The 6,000-nt window shown below is 31.7% G+C and overlaps 1 long non-coding RNA gene across 1 annotated transcript; it reads left to right on the forward strand.

Moving 5' to 3' along the window:
• Window positions 1-1,879: 1,879 nt before the first annotated feature.
• Window positions 1,880-4,960, forward strand: LOC125848709 (uncharacterized). Its single transcript, XR_007444551.1, has 3 exons — window positions 1,880-2,016; window positions 3,254-3,351; window positions 4,522-4,960. It is a non-coding gene; the product is annotated as an uncharacterized LOC125848709 (long non-coding RNA).
• Window positions 4,961-6,000: the final 1,040 nt, after the last annotated feature.

Raw genomic sequence — 6,000 nt, forward strand, 5'->3', positions numbered from 1 at the left:
AATACCGTATCCAAAAGGTGAGTACATAATTTTTATATTAGAAGTCAAGTTTTTTGAAACTATCTCTTGAAAAAAAATAAGTCATTGAAGGTCTTTATATCTAGCACCTGCAAGGTGAAGGCTACAAGCCTATAATGAAACAACTCCGGATTAGTTACAGCCTTAGCATTTTCAGTCTCTACAAGACAGTTATACACGTCATTTTATATATCATACACTGCACAACTCCCAAAATTCCTCGGCAGTGAGGAACTCTCCCCTATGCCTTCTACCATATTCATCTCTATATACACGAGTTCAAACTCCATAACAAAACTCTCGAGAAACTGAATGAATAACTTTTGTACAGTCAGAGACTAACAATGATTTGTAAACAACCAATCATATGAAGGAATGCATAAATTAATACAACATCATTCAAAGATCGAGATTTTATACACAAACAAAGAAAATAAATAAGAAATTGTCATTTATTCTATAGATTAGAAAGCATTTAGAAAATGATAAAAGAAGTTGAAGTCCGTAGAATTTACAGAGAACTTATCAAAATCAAGAGAAAAATAAAAGAAAGTTTACAAATAACTTACCTGAAATTGAAAGAATCTGAATAACAGAGGAAGTAGAACCTACAATTTGGCAAGCCAGGAGATGAGCTCTTTGATAGCAGGTGAAACCTATCATGTTTATTTAAAGCATGAATAGAAATTTCTAGAGAGAGATATTTTTGCACTTGTATTTGATATTTCTCTACGTGGAGAGAAATTAGGGAACAAATACGATAAAATCAAATAACAAATTATATTCTTTAAGATAGTTCCAGATCTATGTACAGTGACAACCATACTTTAAAGATCATTCAAGATCTGCTATAAAAGAGTGTATCCTTTTCTTTTCTTTTTTTACCTCTTGTACTTCTCATCGCATCCTATATTTTAACTATAATTATGATTTACCTAAAAAAAAATGAGGCTATTTATCGTTCATCAACCAAACTACAAAGCAATTGATATTTTTATTAAAAAATAAAAATTTTAAAAATTATTTTAAATAAAAAACATAAATCCGGGAAAAATTGAATTAAAAATCTAGATAAAAAGAAAATTGGGTAAGAATTTTTCATTCATCAAACTACAAAGTACTTGAAATTTTTATTTAAAAAATAAAATAAAATAAATAGCAAAAAAAAAACATAAATCCAGGAAAATTAAAAATAAAAATCTAGATACAAAGAAAATTGGATAATTCTTATCTATTTTCATTAACAATACAGTGTGAATTGAGAATGAATTTTTCAAATCTTTTTCTCCTCATAAAAAAAAATGGAGCAGAAGATCAAATCCCCAAATATAGATGTGTTGTAAGCTTTGTAGGAAAAGTAACATATAGAAATTTGAAAGAAAAACATACCTCCGATTTGCTGAACGGAAAAAGAGAATTTTTAATAATAAGATTGTGATGAAAAAGAGGAGATTAAAGAGTGTTCTGAAATGCAAGAGATTAATGAAAGCTCATGTCTCCTTTGCTAGTGCTAGAGAGAAAGGGGAAGATTTGGATCTTATATAAGATGAAATTACTATTTTGCCCTTATATATTAATGATTTTTTCCTAAAAAATGCCAGTGGTCGTCCCTGGACTTGGCTCTTCTATATAGTTATATATATATATATATATATATATAATTAAAATTAAAATAAAATATATAGTATAGTATAGTATATTATTTTATTTTATTATTATATAGAAAGGTGAAGACGACCAGGACGACCACGGGTAAATCTGTCATTTTACCTCAAAGAAAAGACAAAATAGATGGCAAATCCGTCATCTTACTTAAAACACAAAATAGATAATTAACTTTTTCTCAACATTTCCAGAAGAATCCATTCTTTCATATCTTTGTACCAACAATGGAGAAACATCCGCTCCTTCACAAGTATTCAGAAGTCTCTTTTCTCCAAACTTGAATTCAAGGCCTGCTCATTAACTTCATCTTCTCAGCTGGGTATGCATTTTTAGGTCAGCTTTTGTTTCATTATTTGTCCTAATCTACTCTTGAAAAAGATTAAATTTTACAATTTCATAACTGAGTTTGAGATTAAGGCATAGAAATTATTGTTGTTTTCTTATATATATTCAAATTTTGGCGCAAGTGGAAGAGGCGTTGTCCATGGTTTACATATACAGATCCCCGATCATGTTTGTGGGATGTGGTTAGTTCTACACACGGAAAATTCAGCTTAGTTTTTTCTCTTGGTTCTGTCATATTTTTCAATTTTATGAGTTAAGTTCAAGTCTGCTATAGTAATTGTTCTGCCTTAACTCTCTCTATGTTCTGCCACATTCATTTTCATTTTTGGATCCAATGAAGACCTCAAAATTCATGTCGGTATTTTCCTTCATTGAATTACTTTTTTTTTTATCTTCTTCTCATTGTGTATATGCCCTTTGAATCTTGAACTTTCTTCTAGGAAAAAGTGTTTGATTGGTAGTAGTGATGGACTATTCTTTCTTTTTTTATCTTTATCGCATAAAAATAGACTACTCCCTTCTCCGGTGTCAGAAAGAACTTGGACACTCTACAAGACAAATTCAAGTGCAGTGGCAGATTTTCTTGCCTCTTTTCTAACAATCGCAATAGGTACTATCATGCTTTCATTTCAAAATTAGCTTTAATGTTGGAAATTCGAGTATCCTGAATAACAATGGATAGTTTTTACTGAACGGTTCTAAATGTCTATATACCTAACTTACTGATTGTCTTCGAGTTTGATGTAAAGACTAAAGACTGACTGAACAGTACAGTGAAGGATGTTTGCTTAAAGAAATGAATAATAGACCTATTTTCTAGAGGGAAGTGTCGATACATATACGGGTTAATTAAGATTGCGGCTCTATTGATTAACTTTGATTCTTGAATCTAAACTTAGTGCAACATTCTAATAAAGATACTCTTTTGATGATGAATGAAGAATGACAATGATATTTCTATATAGGCTAATATCGCACTCTAACTTATCACCATTTTCTAACATACAGAGACTTTATTTGTCTATTGAATTTGTTTTCTCCACTGTTTTTAAATCACAGTCTCTTGTGTCTTTCATGCTGGCTACTGAGAGAGAACCATGTAACTATTGTTGACTAATACTGATTCTCTGCTTATCTTCTACTACTACTAATCATGATTAAAAAAAAAATGTAGTTTGGTGTACACATTGGGTGTCGGTAACTTTTTTCCTTCAAACTATTCCAGCAAAGAAGGCAAGTGTTAGAGGAACAGTAAAATTGTCTCTATCTGACCTATGGTCACTGGTTCAAGTCATGGGATCAACCATTTATTCTTGTGTCAAGGTAGGTTGCCTACATCCCGCCAACATTATATTTCATAGAGCTTGTGTGCACTTACCAAACTACCATGCCTCTCCGTCCACAACAATTAGCACACACACCTAATAGCAAGGACATCACAGTAAAATTACTTTGTTATCGTAATCGAATAGACCCCATGAAATATAGCTGGACTGGTTATTTTTTTCTTTAACTTCTTTAATAACAATTAAGATTCTACATTAACACTTGACTAATAGTATATGGGATTCCTCTGTTCTTTTTTCCATCATAAAGTTTTATTTTTTCATGTTGCTTCTAAATTAAAACTGTATCCTTTTAATTCTAATCTTTTATCCTTTTACGTGAACCAAGAAAATAAAAAATGTTGGATGCATAAAAATATAAGCTATAATTAATCTCTCTTTTTCGAAGACAAACGCCTTAAGCTCTAAATTTTGGGAGACCTAATATTTTTATCAAGAAGAAGATATATGATGTGCACGTTAGAGGGATAGTTTATTGTCTAGCTATTGAAAAGTAATACCACAACCAGATAGTCATTATGGAGTATTTCAAATTGTGTCCAAGGGAAAAAAACATAAGCACATGAGAGGTTCACAAGAAGAAGGAAATAGTCCAGGTTCGTGTCATTTCTTGTTTTGCTATGACACAAATAATGATTACCCTGACATGTATACGTGTAGCTGTTTTTTCGCTCAAATAGTTGTTTTGTTCTATGGCTTAGCCATGGAATACAATTTGGGTGCTTTAAAGATCATAGTTTTCTTCACGATCTCACTTGAATGTTTGAAGAATTTCATACTATTTGGAGTGGCGAGGAAACATATTCCTTAGCTAGATTGTGTTATTACCAGGATAACGAATATCTTATTGGTTTAGTTATCGGTTTGAGGTGTTAACAAACTGATAAACCGAATTAGTAATTCACAAAACGGATCGAACCGATCGAAAAGCACCCCTATTAAGTCCATGGAATTAACAACTTAACATAGTGGTAGGTTTAAAGAAGCCAAGTACCTGCTTTTGACAGAAGATTTCTTTAGAAGGAATTCAGCTGTCTTTTAAATTGCTTGGCCAGATTTTCTTTTTGCTTTGGAATTAGCTAATTTTGAGTTATTCTTTTACACTTTCTATTATAATCCTTTTCCTTTGTGCTATGTGTAATTGCAGGTTCAACTTAAAAGCTAAGTTGGACAAACATCTCAATCTTGAATATTCATCTTCTGCAATCATTTTGTGCCTCACTTCGGAGTGTACCTTAATTTTTCTCCATCGTTGCACCAGACTGTTCTATTATTTATGGTGAGTTTCGTTTGAATTTTTTTTCCTCTTTTGTGTTTGTATTGTATCGACTAATATGCACATGTAGAGCTATTTCTTCTTATCTCTCGCTCTGATCTTTTGTAGTTCATGTGAATTTAGTTCATTGTGGGATGAATTGAACTTCAATCTCTAAAAATAAGTGTTGTCTATCTTCTTATATTTCAATACTCTGTTTTAGTTATTGTTTTCCTTTTTGGTATGTGTATGTGTTCGTTAATAAAAGTTTTCGTTTGTTCTTTCTTAAAAATATAAGAAGCTATTTTCATATGTCGCAAAATTAAATAACATAGTGCTTTTGGAAGGTTCAAATTCCAGTGGAGCTTGATCAAAACACTATAGGCATTTTTTTCCCTATTTGCTTGAAGTTGGTGAGTAGAGTTACCAGATACTTCTATTGGTTCATTGTCTAGGTTAGTGTAAGGTGGCTTGGACACTGCAATTGGACANAAGTGTAAACATCATGAAGTTTATGAAGTATAGTTGTGGCAATATGCAGAAACATGACACTATCAAAAGAAGAATGGTACTTGCTTGTGCTAGGTAAAATTTGTTGGAGTGTGAACATCTTGTGTATGAAACTGGGATTTACTTTTATAGCAAAAAAGTTTCATTCACTTAAGAATATTCTTGCTTTGGGACTATATTACTTTTAAGTGTTCCCTCATAAAAGGAGTTGGAATTATTTCCAAACATATGCCCCTATTCTTATGCAACTCTACCAGTGATGGTGATGCATCTTGCCTGTGAACTCTATGATTTAATGGTAAGCATGGCCTAATGCATGTTGTGTCGCTAAGACTTACTTTATCTAATCGCATTGATCAGAATAAAGCATAATCATTGTAATTCTAGCATCATACATGATTATCCTATTAATAGTCTTATTTAATTTAAGTTCCAATTTCCAAGATAGTTAGGTTAAGACAAGTCAACCTTTAAACCTTAAGATTATACTTGCATTGGGTATGCACATACATGATATATGAATTCCTCTTACTCGATCTCTTATTCTCTGTCATTTTTTTCTAATTTCTGTTTTAAATTCTTCCCATGGTGTGTTGCTCTATATATGGTCCACCAGGCACTGGGAAGACCTTGCAAAGGTTGTAGTACATCATACTACCACGACCTTCATTTGGGTAGCTGGTGGTGGTATAATGATAGTAAAATAGTTGAGCACTTATGGAGTATCTTTACTCAGTAATTTACTTATTTTAATGTAAAATATCGTCCAAGTTTTGATGATTTGCAGGTAAAGAAGCATTCTGGAAACAACTTAATCTTATTTTCAAATCAAATGCCTAATAGTAATAAGTAGTTTATGCC

The sequence above is a fragment of the Solanum stenotomum genome, chromosome 12, assembly GCF_019186545.1.
Source record: "Solanum stenotomum isolate F172 chromosome 12, ASM1918654v1, whole genome shotgun sequence".
Classification (NCBI taxonomy): domain Eukaryota; kingdom Viridiplantae; phylum Streptophyta; class Magnoliopsida; order Solanales; family Solanaceae; genus Solanum; species Solanum stenotomum.